Source organism: Cervus elaphus, chromosome 33 (genome assembly GCF_910594005.1).
Source record: "Cervus elaphus chromosome 33, mCerEla1.1, whole genome shotgun sequence".
Lineage (NCBI taxonomy): Eukaryota > Metazoa > Chordata > Mammalia > Artiodactyla > Cervidae > Cervus > Cervus elaphus.
The window spans coordinates 2519979-2541216 of NC_057847.1; the positions used below are offsets into that span (position 1 = coordinate 2519979).

Genomic DNA, 21238 nt, shown 5'->3' on the forward strand with positions numbered 1-21238 from the left:
GCACACTGCTGCTTACTGCTGCACACATCTGGAATTAATAATACCTCCTACAAAAATGAGAAAAATCACTATACTTGCAAGGTTATGGTGTCTTCCTTTGGGGATTATGTTTTAACCTTTTATCATTTTGCTTGTTTATATAGCATTTTGCTTGTTTATATAATAGTGGGCAGCATCCCACAAGCCCACAATTACCTGTGGTTGGCAGCAGAATGGTTTGCTATCAAAGCCTGCTCTTGTCAACTACAAACTGGCACTTGCCGAGAACATTTGTCAGCAACTGAACAACAAGGCATTTGTCACCTGCCTCTGCAGAGGTTGAACCCTGTACTGCTGTAGCTGTTGACCTTCAACACCCCCTGAGAGAGTTCAGGGTGGAGTGAGGCACTCTGTGTTCCAGGGGATCTGGTAGAACAGGTATTTAGATAATTAGATATTTTCAGGAACTGATTTCATGATCCCAATCCTTGTATCTCTTCATATCTAGAAAATCACTAAATCCCTTCACAGGGAACATCAGCTCCTTGTTGATAGGGCCCACATGGGGTCTCGTTGATAAGATGGCTCGTTATGTCGACCTCTCAAACAAAGAATAAATCACAGTGATCTGTGAGACCAACCAAATTGCCCAAATGGCATGCTGTTATCTCACTGGCTCCTATCTTCTCAAAGCTTCAAGACCACCAGATTCCAGACCTCCGGCTACGTGACCATCCCTTCAGAGAATTTTTCGTTGGTGGGGTATAAGAAGGCCTCTGTCAAAAGGGAGAACTCTTGTTCTCCTTAAGGGCCAGTCATCCGCTCTTCTCCCTCTAATAAACTTCCGTTTTCTTGCCTGACTGCCTGGCTCACTTGCTCTCTTTTCTCCGCACTCACCTTACACTCGGGACTAGCAGAAACCGTTGGTAAAGTAAGCACTTGGAGGTGGGGGTGGTTTAGTCACTAAGTCGTGTCCGACTCTTGCGACCCCATGAGTAGCCCGCCAGGCTCTTCTGTCCATGGGATTCTCCAGGCGAGAATACTGGAGTGGGTCGCCATTTCCTTCTCTACTAAATGGAGCTTAATGGCATCAACCTCAGTAGGCCGTAAAGGGGCTCAAGAGAGACAAAGACTCCTAAAGTTCTCGACTCAAGGCTTGGTACCCAGGAAGTTTTCCACACAGAGTAAGTTCACTGTGAGCAATGATCAGGGACACTCCTGGGAGCCTGCAGGGCTTCCTGAGGGAAAAGAGCAGAGTGCGCACCTCCCTAGTCTGACAGAGGGCCAGAAAACACTGGCGCACACACTCCCCTTGAGGAAGTGAACTCTCCCTTCACCAAAATCTTACATATTGACCTTCCCTGACTGCCTCTTTGGAGCAGTCTCTCAAAGCTCTCTGAGTTGCTGTCTCCCAGGCTATAGTTCTCCTTCTGCTCCCAAGAAAACTTAACTTGCAGCTCTCAAATTATGCATATTTTTAATCGACACTCTGAAGCCAAAATCACTGTGAGCTATTGTTGAGTAGGATTTGCAGCACTGGGAAGCAATGTACTCACCTGTAGGTGGAATGAGAGCGATTCATGGGTCCACCACTCCTTGTCACTCAATTCACAGAGGCTTGCAATGCCCTGTGATCACAAATTCTGGAGGACCCAGGATGTGTGGGAGTTCCAAGCAAGTATAAAGTAAGTGTATTTTGTCTACAACTGAGTAAGCAGAGTGCTGACAGCCCAAGAGTCCATACATTCTGGTGGAAAAAAAATTTACAAGTACAGAAAGGCAACAGCTTTTGAAGAAACCCAAATGACCATGGAAGTTTTAATATTTTCTTATTGCTATGATTTCCCTGCTTTCACCCACCACTTACATTGAAAACATGGCTTACTCATCAGTAAGCAGAAGGCAGAGAGTGTTGATAGAATGTACTTGTATCAAAAGGCAAAATTAAAATATTATAGTTTGACACAATGTTTCCTTGTCTGGTAAAAACAAACTCCATACGCACATTTAAGTCAGGAAACACAAATTATGCAACTTCTGTGATTCCCTCTACAAGTTAAATACTCTCACATTTGTATTTTAAACTGATGCTGCACAATATAAAGATGAACAATACAATTTATGCTAATAATTTACATTTTAAATTTTATTTTACTTAGAATCACAATACCAAATAGCAATTGAAAACACCATGACAAGTTGACAGACTATGGAAGAAAAGAAAATCCTTATATTTTAATACTGTTAATGGCACTTTTTCCCATTTTTTGTACAAGGGGGCCCGCATTTCATCACGCACTAAGTCTCACTCTCTCCCCTTCAAAGAATTATCCTCTTAGCTCTCCACTGCCTTCTTTCCTCCCTAACGCACTCCAGGTGCCATTGCAACACACTCTCCACCCTTACCTCACTGGCTACTGTCTTCCTGGCATGTCCCTCCATTTTTTGAAGATCTGAGACCTAGCTTGTCATCACTCTTTTTCTCACTCTCTCTTCCACCACCCCCCCTCCACTACTACACTTGCTGCCATTTTTTGGCTTAACCATCCACTTCCTGGACTCTCAGCTACTTGAGTGTCTCACCAGCAGGAAGCTTACCTGCTCCCACATCAGCCAACACCACCATGTTCTCACTCCCCTTTCCCAACTGAGATTTTGTGGTCCAGCAAACACCCTCCTTTTACTTGCTTTCTCTTGTATTCTGTGAAGCTCACCTGTTATATGAGTTTTCTATTACTGCCTAATAAATTACCACAATAATAGTAGCTTAAAGCAATACACATTTATAATCTCAGAGTTTCAGTGAGTCAGGGGCAAGGCTTAGTTCAATCTTCTGTTTTGGAACTCAAGAGTCATTCGGTTGGGAATCAGCTTCCAAGATCACCCCGTGTTGGCAGAATTCACTTCCTGGTAGCTGTAAGACTGAGGACCTAGCTTCTTGCTGGCTGTCAACGGGAGGCCACACTTACTTCCCACAGGCTTCCTACAGCCATGGAGTAACAGTCCATCCATCATATTCTATTGTTTGGAATCCAGTTACAGGTCCCACACTCACTCAAGGGCAAGGGGTCATCACACAAGAGTGTGAACACCAGGCAGTGGGGATTGTGGAGGTCATCCCAGAGTCTATCTGCCACCCATGGCAAGACCTCAGACCTGGCTCATCCACCCTGAACCACCACTTAGATGGCTGAATGTGGCCACAGAGAACCCTGGGTCCTGCTGTTGGTCTCATCTGACCTCCACATGCAGGATTCTGAATGGGATCAGCACTGCCCATCTGACCTCCACAGGCAGGATTCTGAATGGGATCAGCACTGCCCAGCAATCCTAGTGCATCTCCCAAGGCAACTTTCACTCCTGTTCTCCTCCATCTCCCTCCTTAAACCCATATATACCTTCCCGTCTTTCTAGTCTCAGCCATTGACTGCCTCATCCTTTCTTCACTGAGAGTCAGCCAGAATCCAGTAAGGAAAGCTGTTCTGTGTACATAAACACAGAAGCTGGTTACATAGGAGGTGGACATGCTGAAAAGCTCACGAGAGGCCAGAGGTTAGCACCGCAGGAGACCTCCACCACCATGGCTGAAGGACAGAGGGAGAAGATGAATGCAGAAACCATGGAGGGGAGGCTCCAGACTTTCTGGTAGGAGCTGGAGCCCCAGAAGAGATGGCTCCTAAAGCAGGCTGGCACAAAGTGAAGTGCTGGCCTGTCCCTTCCTCCCTTCCCCAATCCCCCAGTAGACTCTCCTATTGGCCAACTCAGCAGAAAGTTGCTGACCGCAGAGCCTGAGCCAGAGCCAGACACTGAGAGTCAGAGAAGAGTACAGCAAGGGCAAGGAATGTCTCCAAGAGAAAAAGTCCCACACTGACAAAATGAAGCAATTAGAATAAAGTACCCAGCCTTCCAAGGACGTGCCTGCCTGCAGCCTTACCAGGTACACGGGAGACCTCCCACTCTCACCTGCTTAGACTGCTTTGTTACAATTCTATTCCTTCTCTCCTGAATCATTCAGGCCAGCATGAAAACATATTGTCAACACTAAAAAATTACATCTGAGGATTTGTGCTTCCAGGAACACAGAGTAGAACTATTTTTCCCTCTTCTTCCTATGAAGTACAAATAAAAATCTGACATTTTATATAAAACAATTTGCTAAGAAGTTGTTATTTCAGTAAGAAGACTCTGAAAGGTGGGCAGAAGAAGGCAAACAAGTTAGTTGGGGACCCAAGAAATGACACAGCAGTGAGACTGTGTCCTTGGATTTTTATCATGTCTCATATATCCCAGACAAGATGCTGAAGAAGTCAGCCACCTAGAAACACCAACAGATGTAGACCAAAAAAGCCCTAAGAAAAGCCTGTCCTCTCTAGCCGAAGAAACATGAATGCAGCAGCCTAGTAGGTTAGAAAGCTTTTAGACAATAACTACTGCAGCCAAACACTGCAAACCCACATTCAATGAGACAGCAAAGGCCAAGTGGTAAACCTAAACTCCCACCCTTACCAGGCTATAATAAGCAGACCAGTCTCCCATCCCCACTGGAGTGGCATCTAAGAAAGCACATAGGGAGATGGCACATTCATCTGTCCTGGGTACTAGAAGTCCCACCTCCTCCATATGCATGCCCTCTCGTGTAAGTGGAGACCAAGAATGGGGAACCTGAACTTCAGTCCCAACTTGCAATAAGGGAAACTCTTTGCCCTTGTTGTTGAGGTGTCAGAGGAGGCCAAGTGGAGAGTCAGAACTTTCACCACTGCAATAATGAGGCCACCTCACAACTGTGTCCCTGGAGGCCACATGCAGAGCAGTAATGAGGTGGCCTAATCCCTCCAAGCTAAGAAGGTATCAGCAGGGGCTCAGTTGGGAGCTCCCACATCACCATCCAGAAATAGCAGGGAACCCTTCCCTACCTTGATATCGACATAGGCCTACTGGGGAACTTGGATTTCTAATCTTATCTGGCAGGAATGAGGTAGTACCAGCCCTTCTGTTGAAGTGATATCAGAGGAAACCAGCTAAATAGAAGGTTTAAATAGGAACTGGAGCTTCATAATACTCAAATGAGCAAGTTTCTGTCAAAATCACCTGTCACAGTAACAACCAAGAAAATATCAACTTGAAAGAAAATAGATGATGATACCAATATGATGAACAGGGATGCCTGGTGTGCTGCAGTCCATGGGGTCCTAAAGAGTCAGACATGACTGAGCAATTGAACTGAACTGAAATGAACCAAGATGATAGGGATGTTGAAATTATCTGACAATGATTTTTAAGACAACCAAAATGCAAAATGAAAATATTTCAATAGGCAATAACAGACACAACTGGAACAAATGAAAAAATGGAAAATCTAAACAAAGAAATAGAAAACCTCAACAAAGAAGAGACAAATGGAACTAAAAAGCACAATAGCAAAATTTAAAAATTCAGTAGATAGCTCTGATTGTGGACTTGTCAAATTTGCTCATTATTTCTTAGTTTCTTTTTATGCACCTCATGGCTATGTAGTTAAATACAAGTTTATGATCTGTGGGGAAAAAAAAAATTCAGTAGATGGGTTCAATAGCAAAGTGGAGGAAACAGAAAAGAACCACTGAACTGAGAGTTAGAACAATAGAAATTATCTGATACAAACAACAGAGAAAAAATTAACAGACCCTCAGACCTGTGGGTCTATAACAAAAGATATAATCTTCATGTAACCAAAATTCCAGAAGGAAATGAGAAGTACTATGAAGCTGAAAAAGTATTTGAAGAAATAAAGGCTGGCAAGGCCTCTTCCAGCCATGTGGGTCCTGTAAAGCCTCCTCTGGCTTCATGGGGCCTGGCAGCCCAAGTGCCACTCCAGAAGGGCCTCCTCTAGCCAAGGGTCCAGCTGGGCTGAGGACATCCCCCTCCAAGGCTCCCTTCACCCGCACCAACCTCTGTGGGTATGTTTATGAAGGTTTATGCCCTGCTGGTCTCCATGGACACGTGTGATCAGGACCAGCTCCAGGAACAGACACTGGTGAGAGGAACACACAAGAGGTTGGTCTGAAACAGTGGGTCCAGAAACTACTTAGAGGTATTATAGGGCTACTGGGAAGGTGTGGGCAAGGACACTGACAAGAGGAGGTACCATGAAATTTTTTTTAATGGCAAGACTTTGACATTTTATTAAGAAACATCTTTTTATTTTAAATGGTAGTACAAAAATTGTATATATAATGTAGATTTGTATAGGTATACATACACATAAATGCTCACACACACACACACACACACAAACTTGCTCATCAGAATCAAACCCTGTTTTATTAAAATCTTAAATAAAAAAGAGAAGTGTATTTGTTTTCCTAAAACATACTGCATATAAAGCTTTCAGACAACTTGTAAAACTGAAACTGCTTTGAGAAGAAGGTAGGCACCCCACCTACGCTTTCTCTGGCCTGACACAGATGGTCTTGGCAGAAGAGCAGCACGCAAGGCAAAGCCAGAGAAGGGAGCTGCCGCCATCACTACTGACAGAGCAAGAAGCTGAGACCAGTGAGGAAGCACAGGGCATAGAGCGTGACCTAGGTTAATTCTCAGGAAAAACCACTTAATAAACAGAAAACACGTGGTAGGGAAGGAGGGGAACAGAAAGAGGAAAAACAAGGTCCATGGATTAGAAATGACCTACTGATTAAGTTCCAGTGCCTGGGAAAGACTCAATGAAATGAGTATGAAGGAGTCACAGAGCAGAAATAGAGGGGAAGAGGAGGACAGAGACGCAGGGAATCACAGTTTCCTGCTATTAAGAAGCCAAATTGCTCTGTAGTAAGAATCTAGAGTTTAGGGATATCACCTCACCTCCTAATGCTGGAGGCGCTTGAAAAAAAAAAAAAAAGGCAGCACCAGAGGTTCAAAGCTACTTAAGTGGAACTCACATCTTTTTGCTCCTGGTCTCTTGTTAAATATACTGGCACACAAAATAGAGTACTAACTCAGAAGGGGAAAATATCACATAAAATGGAAATAGATAAGAGTTTAGAGCAGCACATAGGTGTTCTTGATATGTATTCCACTCTAAAGTTCCTTTTTGGGCCATACAGAGATGTCTACACAAGGAGTAGAGAACAGGAGGCCATTCTCCAGTAAATCTGGATGAAAACCAATTCCCACGCAAAATTAAACTTCTGGGAATAGTTCTCTTGGTAACCATGCCAGGGGTCAGGGCTGCAGTTCCATGGTGGGATCACCAAGTACAAGCTGTTGGACTAACAGAGAGCTTCATGTCCCAGTGAATATTTATCAGTGTGAGGTCCCCTGGAGAGCCTCATGTAGGCACCAAGGCCTGACTCCACCCACCTGCTTGCAAGTTCCAGTGTTGGACACTTCAGACAAAACAACCTGCAAGACAGAAGCACAGCCTCACCCATCAAGAAAAATGAGACAGCAAAAAACATGTCACAGAAAAAGGAGCAAGGTAAACACCTATAAAAACAAATAAGCGAAGAGAAGATAGGCAACCTATCTGAAAAAATATTCAGAATAATGATAGTATAGATGATCCAAAATATCAGAAATAGAATGGAGGCACAGATGCAGAAAATATAAGAAATTTTAACAAGGACCTAGAAAAACTAAAAAGCAAACAGTGATAAACAACACAATAAATAAAATGAAAAATACACAAAATTACCTTAAATGTAAATGGATTAAATGTTCCAACCAAAAGACACAGACTGGCTGAATGTATACAAAAACAAGGCCCATATATATGCTTTCTACAAGAAACTTACTTGAAACCCAGAGACACATACAAACTGAAAGTGAGGGGATAGAAAAAGATTCTATGGAAATAAAAAGAAAGCTGGAGTAGTAATACTCATATCAGATAAATGAGACTTTAAAATAAAGACCATTAAAAGAGAGTAATGATCAAGGGATCAATCCAAAAAGAAGATATAACATTACAAATATTTATGCACCCAACATAAGAGCACCTTAATACATAAGGCAAATGATAATAGCTATAAAAGGGTAAATTGACAGTAACATGATAATAGTGAGGGACTGTAACACCCCATTTATACCAATGGATAGGTCATCCAGACAGAAAATAAATAAGGAAATACAGGTATAAATGACATACTAGACCAGATAGACCTAATTGATATTTATAGGACATTACATCAGAAAGTAGTAGAATACATTTTCTTCCCAAAAGCACATGGAACATTCTCCAGGATAGATCACAGTTTGAGCCACAAATCAAGCAATGGCAAATTTTAGAAAACTGAAATCATATCAAGCACCACCTTTGCAAACAACAATGCTATGAGATTAGAAATCAGTCACAGTAAAAACAAAAACTTGAAAAGAAAAAAAAGACATAAACACATGGAAGCTAAAAAACATGCTATTAAATAACCAAGAGATCACTGAAGAAATCAAAGAGGAAATTTTTTAAATCTATCAAAAAGTGACAGTGAAAACAAAAAAAAAAAAAAAGTGACAGTGAAAACATGATGGCCCCAAACCTATCAGTCCAGTTCAGTTCAGTTCAGTCACTCAGTCATGTCCAACTCTTTGCAACCTAATGAACCACAGCACGCCAGGCCTCCCTGTCCATCACCAACTCTTGGAGTTTACCCAAACCCATGTCCACTGAGTCAGTGATGCCATCCAACAATCTCATCCTCTGTCGTCCCCTTCTCCTCTTGCCTTCAATCTTTCCCAGCATCAGGGTCTTTTCAAATGAGTCAGCTCTTCGCATCAGGTGGCCAAAGTATTGGAGTTTCAGCTTCAACATCAGTCCTTCCAATGAACACCCAGGACTGATCTCCTTTAGGACAGACTAGTTGGATCTTCTTGCAGTCCTAAGGACTCTCAAGAGTCTTCTCCAACACCACAGTTCAAAAGCATCAATTCTTCGACACTCAGCTTTCTTCATAGTCCAACTCTCACATCCATACATGACCACTGGAAAAACCATAGCCTTGACCAGACAGACCTTTGTTGACAAAGTAATGTCTCTGCTTTTTAATATGCTGTCTAGGTTGGTCATAACTTTCCTTCTGAGGAGTAAGTGCCTTTTAATTTCAGGCTGCAATCACCATCTGCAGTGATTTTGGAGCCCAGAAAAATAAAGTCAGCCACTGTTTCCACTGTTTCCCCATCTATTTGCCATGAAGTGATGGGACTAGATGCCATGATCTTAGTTTTCTGAATGTTGAGCTTTAAGCCAACTTTTTCACTCTCCTCTTTCACTTTCATCAAGAGGCTCTTTAGTTCTTCTTCACTTTCTGCCATAAAGGTGGTGTCATCTGCATATCTGAGGTTATTGATATTTCTCCCGGCAATCTTGATTCCAGCTTGGGCTTCCTCCAGCCCAGTGTTTGGGATGCAGCAAAAGCAGTCTTAAGAGAGAAGTTTGTAACAATGTAATCCTACCTCAAGACACAAGGAAAATCTCAAATAAACAATTTAGCCTTATACATGAAGCAACTAGAGAAAGAAGAACAAGCAAAACCCAAAGTTTTGCTTTGGAAGGAAATATATCATAAAGATCAGAGAAAAATAAATGAAATACAAATGAAGAAAACAATAGCAAAAATCAATGAAACAAAAAGCTGGTTCTGTGGGAACAAAAACAATATTGATAAACTTTTAGCCAGACTCATCAAGAAAAAAGAGGAATATTCAAATCAATAAAATTAGAAATGAAAAAGGAGAAATTACAACTGACACCACAGAAATACAAATTATCATTTAAGACTACTATAAGCAACTATATGCCAATAAGATGGATAACCTAGAAAAAAATGGAGAAGTACAACCTTCCAAGACTGAATCAAAGGAAATAGAAAATATGAACAGATTAACTACAAGTAATGAAATTAAAACTATGATGAAAAATCTTCCAAAAAATGAAAGTCCAGGACATGATGACTTCACAGGCAAATTCTGTCAAACATTTAGAGAAGAGCTAACACTCATCCTTCTCTAACTCTTCAAAAAAATTGTAGAGGAAAGAATACTCTCAAGTTCACTTTACAAGGCCACCATCACCGTGTTAACAAAACTAGACAAAGATATCACAAAAAAGAAAATTACAAGTCAATTTCACCAATGAACATAGATGCAAAAATTCTTAACAAAATACTAGCAAACAGAATCCAACAACACAGTGAAAGGATCATACACCATGGTAAAGTGGGATTTATTCCAGGGATACAAGCATTCTTCAATATATGTAAATCAATCAATGAGATACACCAGAGTAACAAATTGAAGAATAAAAACCATATGATAATCTCAATAGATGCAGAAAAAGCTTTTGACAAAATTCAAGACTCATTTGTTATATATATATATATATATATATATAAAATATATATATATAACATATATATATATTTAAAACTCCAGAAAGTGGACATAGGAAAAATCTGCCTCCATATAATAAGGGTCATATATGACAAATCCACAGCAAACATCTTTCTCAGTGGTGAAAAACTGATAGCATTCCCAATAAGATAAGGGATAAAACAAGTATGACCAGTCTCACCACTACTATTCAACATAGTTTTAGAAGTCCTAGCCATGGCCATCAGAGAATAAAAAAGTAAAAAGGAATCCAAACTGGAAAAAAAGATGCAATCTGTCACTATTTACAGATTACATGATATTGTACACAGGAAATCATAAAGAGGACGCCAGAAAACTACTAGATCTAATCAATGAATTTGATAAGGTTGCATGATACAAAGCAACGCATGGAATTCTCCTCCATTCCTATACAGTAATAAATGAAAGATCATAAAAAAATTAAGGAAATGAGCCCATTTACCATCATATCAAAAGGAATAAAACATCTATAAATAAACCTATCTAAGGAGATAAAACACCTGTACTCAGAAAACTATAAGACACTGATGAAAGAAATCAAAGATGACAAAAAATGGTTTTGGATTGGAAGAATCAATATTGTGAAAATAGTAATACTACCCAAAGGAATCTACAAATATCAAGAGAGTATGGAACTGGCACAAAAGCAGAAATATAGATCAATGAGACAGCATAGGAAGCCCAAAGATAAATCCACACACTTATGGTCACCTAATCCATGACAAAAAAGGCAAGAATATACAATGGAAAAAACAGTCGCTTCAGTAAATGGTGCTGAGAAAACTGACAGCTACATGTTAAAGAATGAAATTAGACCACTACACAACACCAGACACAAAAATAAATTCAAAGTAGAATGAAGACCTAAATGTAAGATCAGACACTAAAAACTCTTATAGGAAAACATAGGAAGAACATTCATTGGCATAAACCACAGAAAGATCATTTTTACCTAACTACTAGAGTAATCCACCATCAGTATTCTGGCTCAGATGGTAAAGCATCTGCCTGCAATGCGGGAGACCTGGGTTCGATCCCTGGGTTGGGAAGATCCCCTGGAAAAGGAATGGAAATTCACTCCAGTATTCTTGCCTGGAGAACTGCATGGACAGAGGATCTTGGTGGGCTACAGTTCATGGGGTTGCAAAAAGTCAGACATGACTGAGTGACTAACACTTTCACTTCACTTTCCTAGAGTAATAAAAATAAAAACAGAAATAAACAAATAGGACCTAATTAAATTCAAACATTTTGCACAGCAAAGAACACCATAAATGAGACAAAAAGACAACCCTCAGAATGGGAGAAAATATTTGCAAATGAGGCAACTGCAAAGGGATTAATCTGGAAAATATACAAATAGCACAAGCAGCTCAAAATAAAAAAAAAAAAATCAAAAAATGAGCAGAAGACCTAAACAGACATCTCTCCAAAGAAGGCATACAAATGGCCAACAAACACATGAAAAGGTGCTCAGCCCTGCTCATTATTAAAGAAATGAACATCAAAACTACAATGAGGTATGACATCACACCAGTCAGAATGATCTTCCTCAAAAAATTAACAAACAATAAAGATGGAGAGGGTAACTCTTGCCCTGTTGGTAGGAATGTAAATTGACACAGCCATTATGTAGAACAGTATGGCAGTTCCATAAAAAACTGAAAATAGGACTATTACATGACCAAGCTATCCCACTAGTGTGCATATACCCTAAGGAAACCATAATTGAGAAAGACACATACACCCCATTATTCACTGCAGCAATATTTACAATAGCCAGGACATGGAAGCAACATAAATGTCCATTGACAGATGAATGGTTAAAGAAGATATGGTACATATATAAAATGGAATATTATTCAGTTATATAAAGGAATAAATTGGGTAATTTGTAAAGACATGGATAGACACACAGAGTCTGTCATACAGAGTGAAATAAGTCTGAAAAACAACAATCATATATTAACACATATCTGTGCTGTATGCAGGTAAAGAAGCAACAGAACTGGACATGGAACAACAGACTGGTTCCAAATTGCGAAAGGAGTACGTCAAGGCTGTATATTGTCTCCCTGCTTATTTAAATTATATGCAGAGTACATCATGCAAACTGCCAGGATAGATGAAGGGCAAGCTGGGATCAAGATTGCTGGGGAAAATATCAATAACCTTAGATATGCAAATAACACCACCCTTATGGCAGAAAGCAAAGAAGAACTAAAGAGCCTCTTGATGAAAGTGAAAGAAGAGAATGAAAAATCTAGCTTAAAACTCAACGTTCAAAAAAACTAAGATCATGGCATCTGGTCCCATCACTTCATGGCAAATAGATGGGGAAACAATGAGAGACTTTATTTCTTTGGGCTCCAAAATCACTGCAGATGGTGACTGTAGCCATGAAATTAAAAGATGCTTGCTCCTTGGAAGAAAAGTTATGACCAACCTAGACAGCATATTAAAAAGCAGAGACATTACTTTGCTGACAAAGGTCCATCTAGTCAAAGCTATGGTTTTTCCAGTAGTCATGTATAAATGTGAGAGAATGTGAGAGTTGGCTATAAAGAAAGCTGAGCACTGAAGAATTGATGCTTTTGAACTGTGGTGTTGGAAAAGACTCTTCAGAATCCCTGGGACTGCAAGGAGATCAAACCAGTCAATCCTGATGCTGAAGCTGAAGCTCCAATACTTTGGCCACCTGATACAAAGAACTGACGCATTTGAAAAGACCCTGACTCTGGGAAAGATTGAAGGCAGGAGGAGAAGAGGATGAGATGGTTCGATGGCATCACCGACTCAATGGACATGAGTTAGAGCAAGCTCCTAGCGTTGATGATGGACAGGGAAGCCTGGTGTGCTGCAGTCCTTGTGGTCACGAAGAGTCAGACACAACTGAGAAACTAAACTGATATGTGGAATGTACAAAAATGGTACAGGTTAACCTATTTGCAGGCCAGGAGTGAAGATGCAGGCATAGAAAATGGATGTATGGGCACAGAGGGGGGAGTCAATGGGATAAACTGGGAGACTAGGATTGATGTATGGGCACTGCCCTGTGTAAAACAGACAGCTAGTAGGAACCTTCTGTATAGCCTAAGGCTTTCAGCTTGGTGTTCTCCGGTGATCCAAATGGGTGGGAATTGAGGACGAGAGGAAGATCCAAGAGGGAGTGGATATATGTGTATATATAGTTAATTCACTTTGTTGTACAACATTATAAAGCAACTATATCCCATTAAAAGAAAAGAAATAATGTTTGAAAATTCCCCAAGTTTGAGAAAGCACATCTACCTATACATTGAAGGTATTTGTAAATTCCAAAGAAGATAAACCCAAATAAATCTACACCAAGATATACTGTAGTCAAACTACTAGAATCTAAATCTTTCTCTTGAAACCTTCAAGAGAAAACTGAAGATGTCAATACATGGGAAAAAAATTCAAATGACAAAAACCACAGAGGCTAGATGAAGTGGCATCATATTTTTCAAGTAATGAAAAGAAAGAACTGTCAACCCAGAATCCTCTATCTGGTGAATATATCCTTCAGGAATGTAGGGAGAATCAAGACCTTAGGTGAAAGAAAACTGCAAGAATTTGTTGCCAGTAGACCTATCCTAAAAGAATGGCTAAAGAAAGTTCCTCTAAACAAAAAAGGAAAGATAAGTTTTTGAGCAGCAGTAAGGTAAAAAGAACAATGAAAACAGGAAAAATATGGGTAAAAACAATACATTTTCTTTCTCCTCTGGAATGTTCTACATTATGCTTGATTTTTGAAGGGAAAATTGTTAACACTCTCTGATCTGGTTATCAATGTATGTTGTTATGGTTCAGTTGCTAAGCCATGTCCAACTGTTTGTGATCCCATGGACTGCACCACGCCAGGCTTCCCTATCCCTCACTATCCCCCTGAGTTTGCTCAAACTCATGTCCATTGAGTTGGTGATGCCATCCAACCATCTCATCCTCTGTCACCCCCTTCTCCTCTTGCCCTCAATCTTTCCCAGCATCAGGGTCTTTTCCAATGAGTTGACTCTTCACACCAGGTGGCCAAAATATTGGAGGTTCAGTTTCAGTATCAGGCCTTCCATTGAATATTCAGGGTTGATTAGGAAATTCTTTCCCATCTGAGCCACCAGGGAAGCCCTATAATATATGCGTGTGTGCTAAGTCCCTTCAATTGTGTCCAACTCTTTGCAACCCTACAGACTAAAAAGCACAACTAAAGAATCTGCCTGCAATGCAGGAGACCCAGGTCTGATCCCTGGATCAGGATGATCCCACAGAGAAGGGAATGGCAACCCACTCCAGTATTCTTTCCTGGAGAATCCCATTAGCAGAGCAGACTGGCATGCTACAGTCTGTGGGGTTGCAGAGTCAGACACGACTAAGCCACTAACACAGAGTGTGGTCAGTCTACAAGAAATTCACTGCAAAATAACAAGATAGGTAGACTAAAAGTAAAGAGATGGAGAAAGATATATCATTCAAGCATTAATCAAAAAAAAAAAAAGTGACTGTATTAGTGCAAGATATGGTAGACTTCCAATCAAAGAAACCTGCTAGGGACAGAGAAAGAGTAATAATAAATAGGAGATTTTACCAAGAAAACATAGAAATTTTGAGTGTCTATGCATCAAACAATAGAGCTTAAAATCTGTGATTGAAACATGACGGAACTGAAAGGAGAAACAGACATGTAGTCATAGCATTGGACATTTCATTTCTCTCTCAGCAGATATCCTTCCTTATTGGCAAGGATAAAGAAGAACTGAACAATATCAACCAGTGGGAACTAATTGATATTTATTGAATAATTCATCCAACAGTGAAATATTCTTTTTAAATGTCTACAGACCAGATATCTAGGCCATATATACCTTGACCCATAAAACAGACCTCAACAAATTCAAAACAATTGAAATCATACAGTGTATTCTACATATATAATGGAAACAAATTAGAGATTCATAACAGAAAGGTCAAAAATATGTACACTTTGAGTTTTAAAAACACACTTCTAAATAATTCAGAAGTCAAAGACAAACCCTAAGGGTAAATCAAAATTATATTGAACTGAATTAAGATGAAAATATAAATTCCATAAAAATAAATGACCCAATCAAATTCCAGAAAAATAAAAGACCCAATCAAAAAATGCACCAAAGAACTAAACAAACATTTCTCCAGAGAAGACATACAGATGGCTAACAAACACATGAAAAGATGCTCAACATCACTCATTATCAGAGAAATGCAAATCAAAACCACAATGAGGTACCATTACACGCCAGTCAGGATGGCTGCTATCCAAAAGTCTACAAGCAATAAATGCTGGAGAGGGTGTGGAGAAAAGGGAACCCTCTTACACTGTTGGTGGGAATGCAAACTAGTACAGCTGCTATGGAGAACAGTGTGGAGATTTCTTTAAAAACTGGAAATAGAACTGCCATATGACCCAGCAATCCCACTCCTGGGCATACACACTGAGGAAACCAGATCTGAAAGAGACAAGTGCACCCCAATGTTCATTGCAGCACTGTTTATAATAGTCAGGACATGGAAGCAACCTAGATGTCCATCAGCAGACGAATGGATAAGGAAGCTGTGGTACATATACACCATGGAATATTACTCAGCCATTAAAAAGAATTCATTTGAATCAGTCCTAATGAGATGGATGAAACTGGAGCCCATTATACAGAGTGAAGTAAGCCAGAAAGATAAAGACCAATACAGTATACTAACGCATATATATGGAATTTAGAAAGATGGTAGTGATAACCTTATATGCAAAACAGAAAAAGAGACACAGAAGTACAGAACAGACTTTTGGACTCTGTGGGAGAAGGAGAGGGTGGGATGTTTCGAGAGAACAGCATCGAAACATGTATATTATCTAGGGTGAAACAGATCACCAGCCCAGGTTGGATGCATGAGACAAATGCTCAGGCCTAGTACACTGGGAAGACCCAGAGGGATCAGGTGGAGAGGGAAGTGGGAGGGGGGATCAGGATGGGGAATACATGTAAATCCATGGCTGATTCATGTCAATTTGTGGCAAAAACCACTACAATATTGTAAAGTAATTAGCCTCCAACTAATAAAAAGAAATGAAAAAAAAAGAAAATATATCAAAATTTGTGGAACATGACTAAATTAGCAATGAGAGGGAAATTTATAGCACAAAACACTCATATTAAAAAGAAGAAAGAGTGACAAATCAATAACCTAAGCTCCCCTCTCAATATCCCAGGTGGGAAAAAGATCAAGACAAATCCAAAGCAAACAAAAATTAGAAAATAGTAAGTATAAAACAAACAAAAAAAAAAATCAACAAAATAGAAAAAAAGCAGAGAAAATCAATGAGAACAAAGAAATGGTTCTTAAAAAACATCAACAGAATTGACAACTAACAAAGGAAAAAGAGAATACAAATTACTAACACAGGGAATGAAATGGAGAATATCACCACGGACCACCAGATATCAAAAGGATAATAATCAAACATTCTGAACAACTCTCCACTCATTAATTTGACCATTTAAATGATTCCTCAAAAAAGCACAAATTAGTACAACTCACCCAATGTAAAGTGGATAAATTGAATAGCCTTATAACTATTAAGTAAATTGAGTCTGAATTTTTAAATTCCTCCCTCCCAAAAAAAACTCCAAGCCGAGATGATTTCACTGGAAAATTATACCCAATAATGAAAAAATTAATACCTATTCTACTCAATCTCTTCCAGATAATAGAAGATGAGATACACTTTCCGATTAATTTTATGAGGTCAGTATCACCTGATACTAAAATCAGATAGAGACAGTACCAAAAAAAAAAAAAAAAAAAACCTATGGGCCAATATCTTACATGAGTGTGACGCAATAAACCTTAACAAAATATTACCACAAGAAATTCAACAATATATAAAAATAATTATATACCATGAACAAGTAGGATTTTTTCCAGAGATGCAACACTGATTCAATATTCACAGGTTTCTTATTGATTTATGTATTTCTTATTGATCTATGCTAAATGCAGAGTCACTATGTGTGTCTTAGTCACTTAGTCGTCTCTGACTCTTTGCGATCCCATGGACTATAGCCCGCCAGGCTCCTCTGTCCATGGAATTCTCCAGGCAAGAATACTGGAGTGGGTTGCCATCTGCTTCTCCAGGGAAACTTCCCAATGCAGGAATTGAAGCTGGGTCTCCTTCATTGCAGGCAGATTCTTTACCTACTGACCACCAGGGAAGTCCCAATATGAACCAGTAATTCCACTTCTAGTAAATGTTCAAGAGAAATGAAAACATATGTTCACATAAAAATTTGTACATTAATATTCATAAAATCATTATCCATAACACTCAAAAAGTATTATGAATACTCTTTGTAAGAGTATTATGAATAATTTTGTGTATTGCTTTGGAAATAATGCTGATCACTGATTAAGGATAAATAAAATGTGGAATGGAGTATTATTTAACAATAAAAAGGAACAGTATACCAATGTATGCTACAGCATGGATAAACTTTGAAAACAAAGGAGCACATATTGCCCAATTCCACCTATATATGAAATCTTTCAAATAGGCAAATCTATAGAGACAGGCAGTATATTGGTATACTAGTGGTTGCCTAGGATAGGGGGAGGAGGGCATTGTTGGAGGAAGGTGAGGATTGACAGTTAATATGTATGGGAGTTCATTTGGGGTTGGTGAAATTGTTCTAAAATTGACTATGGTGATGTCACACAATTCAGTGACTATACTAAAAACTACTGAATTATACCATTTAAATTGATGAACTACATGGTATGTTAAGTTATACTTCAATAAAGCTAATAAAAGGTATCAATCAATATAATCTACCACATTAACAGGCTAAAGAAGAAAAATCACATGATCATATTAATTGATGCAAAAAAAGACATTTGACAAATTCCACACCATTCATGATAAAGACTCCAAGAAAATAGGAATAGAAGGCAACTTCCTCAGCTTGATAAAGATTATCCACAAAAAATCTATAGCTAACATCATAATGATGTGACACCTGAAAATTTCCTGCTAAGATCAAGAAAAAGACAAGGATGTACAAAGTGAAATTGAACTTTCATTCAACATAGTACTGTAGGGTCTATCCAGGGCAGTAGGGCAAGAGAAGGAAATATAGGCTTACAGAGTAGAAAGAAAGAGAAAAAGCCATCTCAATTTGCAGACGGTATGATTTTCAAAACAAAAAGTCCCAAGGAACCTACAAAAAAACTCTTAGAACTGACAAGTGAGCTCAGCAAGTTCACAGAATATAAGATAAACTTTCAAAATCTAATATTTCTATATACTATCAATGAACATGTTGACATCAAAGTTAAAAACAAAAAACACAATTGCTTAAAATTAAACATTTAGGTACACATCTAACAAAACATTTACTGACATAGGCTGGAAACTACACAATACTGATGAAAGAAATCAAAGAAGATCTTTTAAAAATGGAAAGATATAAAAAAAAAAAAAAAAAAATGGAAAGATAAATCAAGCTCCTGGACTGGATGATTCAACAGAGTCAAGATGTCAGTGTTCCTAAAATTGAAATACAAGGGCTTCCCTAGTAGCTCAGCTGGTAAAGAATCCATCTGCAATGCAGGACACCTAGGTTCAATTCCTGGGTCAGGAAGATCCACTGGAGAAGGGATAGGCTACCCACTCCAGTATTCTTGGGCTTCCCTGATGGCTCAGCTGGTATCCACCTGCAATATGGGAGACTTGGGTTTGATCCCTGGATTGGGAAGTTCTCTTGGAGAAGGGAAGGTCTACCCACTCCAGTATTCCGGTCTGGTGAATTCCAAGGACTGTGTAGCCCATGGGTTGCAAAGAGTCAGAAAAGACTGAGCAACTTTCGCTTTCACCAAAATTCCAGCAAGATTTTTAATCGATACAAATAAGGTTATTCTAGGACAGAGGAGCTAAGATGGCAAAGGGATAGGATGGGGAGACCACTTTCTCCCCCACAAATTCATCGAAAGATCATTTGAACGCTGAGCAAACTCCACAAAACAACTTCTGATCACTAGCAGAGGACATCAGACACCCAGAAAAGCAGCCCATTGTCTTCGAAAGGAGGTAGGACAAAATATAAAAGATAAAAAGAGAGACAATAGAGTTAGGGATGGAGATCCGTCCCAGGAAAGGAGTCTTAATAGAGGAAGTTTCCAAATACCAGGAAACCCTCTCACCGGTGGGTCTGGGGGAAATTTTTGAATCTCAGAGGGCAACCTAGCTGGGAGGAAGAATAAATAAAACCCACAGATTACATGCCTAAAAACAACTCCCAGCAGAAAAGTATCCCAGACGCTCTCATCCACCACCAGCAAGTGGGGGCTGAACGGAGAGGAGCGGGCAGTGGCATTGCTTAGGGTAAGGACCGGGCCTGAATGCCCTGAGGGAAATCTGAGGGAGCTAAGGAGAGATGGCAACTTAAACTGTGGGATAGCAAGAGAGAGAGAATTAACCTGGGAAAAGCTGTAAAGGCACAGCCGGCCCGTTTGCAGAACAAAGGACTGAGCGATCCCAGAGAAGAACTAGCCCGCTGCGAACCGACCCATCCCCCGCCGGAGGCAGGAGGCAGGGGGGAGGGGAAAGGGGCAAACTCGGCCCCAGAGACGGCACCCCCTACCAAACTGCAAACAGGCTTCCAGTCTCTAACCAAAGATTTCCTGAGATTCTGGATGGTTGACATCCGCTGGGAGGGTCGCAGCCAGAGATCAGCTCCCCAGAAGAGACAGGCACACCAGACCGGCATGCGCAGAAACTGAGGCGGGGACGGGGAGGGGATAAGGCGCACCACACCTGGGGAGAGTGCGCACCTCAAGCTCCTGGCTGCCTGAGCTGGTCAGGCCGGGGAAGGCACAAAACGAAGGCCCAACCGAGTCTGCATCTTTGTGGAGTGCCCGAAAACCTGAACCTGAGTGGCTTAGGCCTGGGAAGTGCACGCAACTCAGGGCCTGCTCCCTGTAGAGCAGCCTGGAGCCTGAGCAGTGTGGACGGGGAAAGCACACACCCGTGAGCGGGGGCAAACCCCGTGTGGCCGGAACACTGCGAGGGCTCCCCACACACACCAGTGACATTTGTCTGCAGCGCCCCTCCCTCCCCACAGCAGGACTGAACAAGCGAACCTAAACAAGAGACCACCTCCACCTGCTTGTGTCAGGGCGGAAAATAGACACTGAAGAGACCTGCTAACAGAAGCCAAATAAACAAAGGGAACCGCTTTAGAAGTGACAGGTGCAACAGATTAAAATCCCTGTAGTTAACACTGACTACACCGGAAGGGGCCTATAGATATGGAGAAGTGTAAGCTTGAGCAAGGAGCTATCTGAAACTGAACTGAACCCACACTGCCCACAACAGCTCCAGAGAAATATCTAGATATATTTTTACTATTATTATTTTTTGAATTAAAAAAATTTTTTCCCTCTCTTTTTTTTTAAGTCCTCTATTACTCCTCTATTACTCCTTAATTTTCATTTTTAGAACCCACTATAACCTGGCCAAAAAAAAAAAAAAAGGACCCTATTTTTAAAGCAAACTTCATATATATTTCTTAAATTTTTTGTTTTTGTTTTTTTTTTAATATTGTATTTTTAAGAGTCTAACCTCTACTCTAGATTTTTAATCTTTGTTTTTCAGTATTTGATATCAATTTTGGACATTTAAGAATCCAACCTTCAGTACTCATTTTTACTCAGGAGTGTGATTACTGGTCTGATCACTCTTTCCCCCTTTTGACTCGCCTTTTTCTCCCCCAGATCACCTCTATTTCCTCCCTCTCCCTTCTCTTCTCAATCCAATTCTGTGAATCTCTGTGGGTGT

The 21238-nt window shown here is 40.1% G+C and overlaps 1 protein-coding gene across 1 annotated transcript in view; it reads right to left on the reverse strand.

Annotated features, from left to right (window-relative positions):
• Positions 1-21238, reverse strand: part of OCA2 (OCA2 melanosomal transmembrane protein) — a 256559-nt gene that overhangs the window by 205212 nt on the left and 30109 nt on the right. The window lies entirely within an intron of this gene.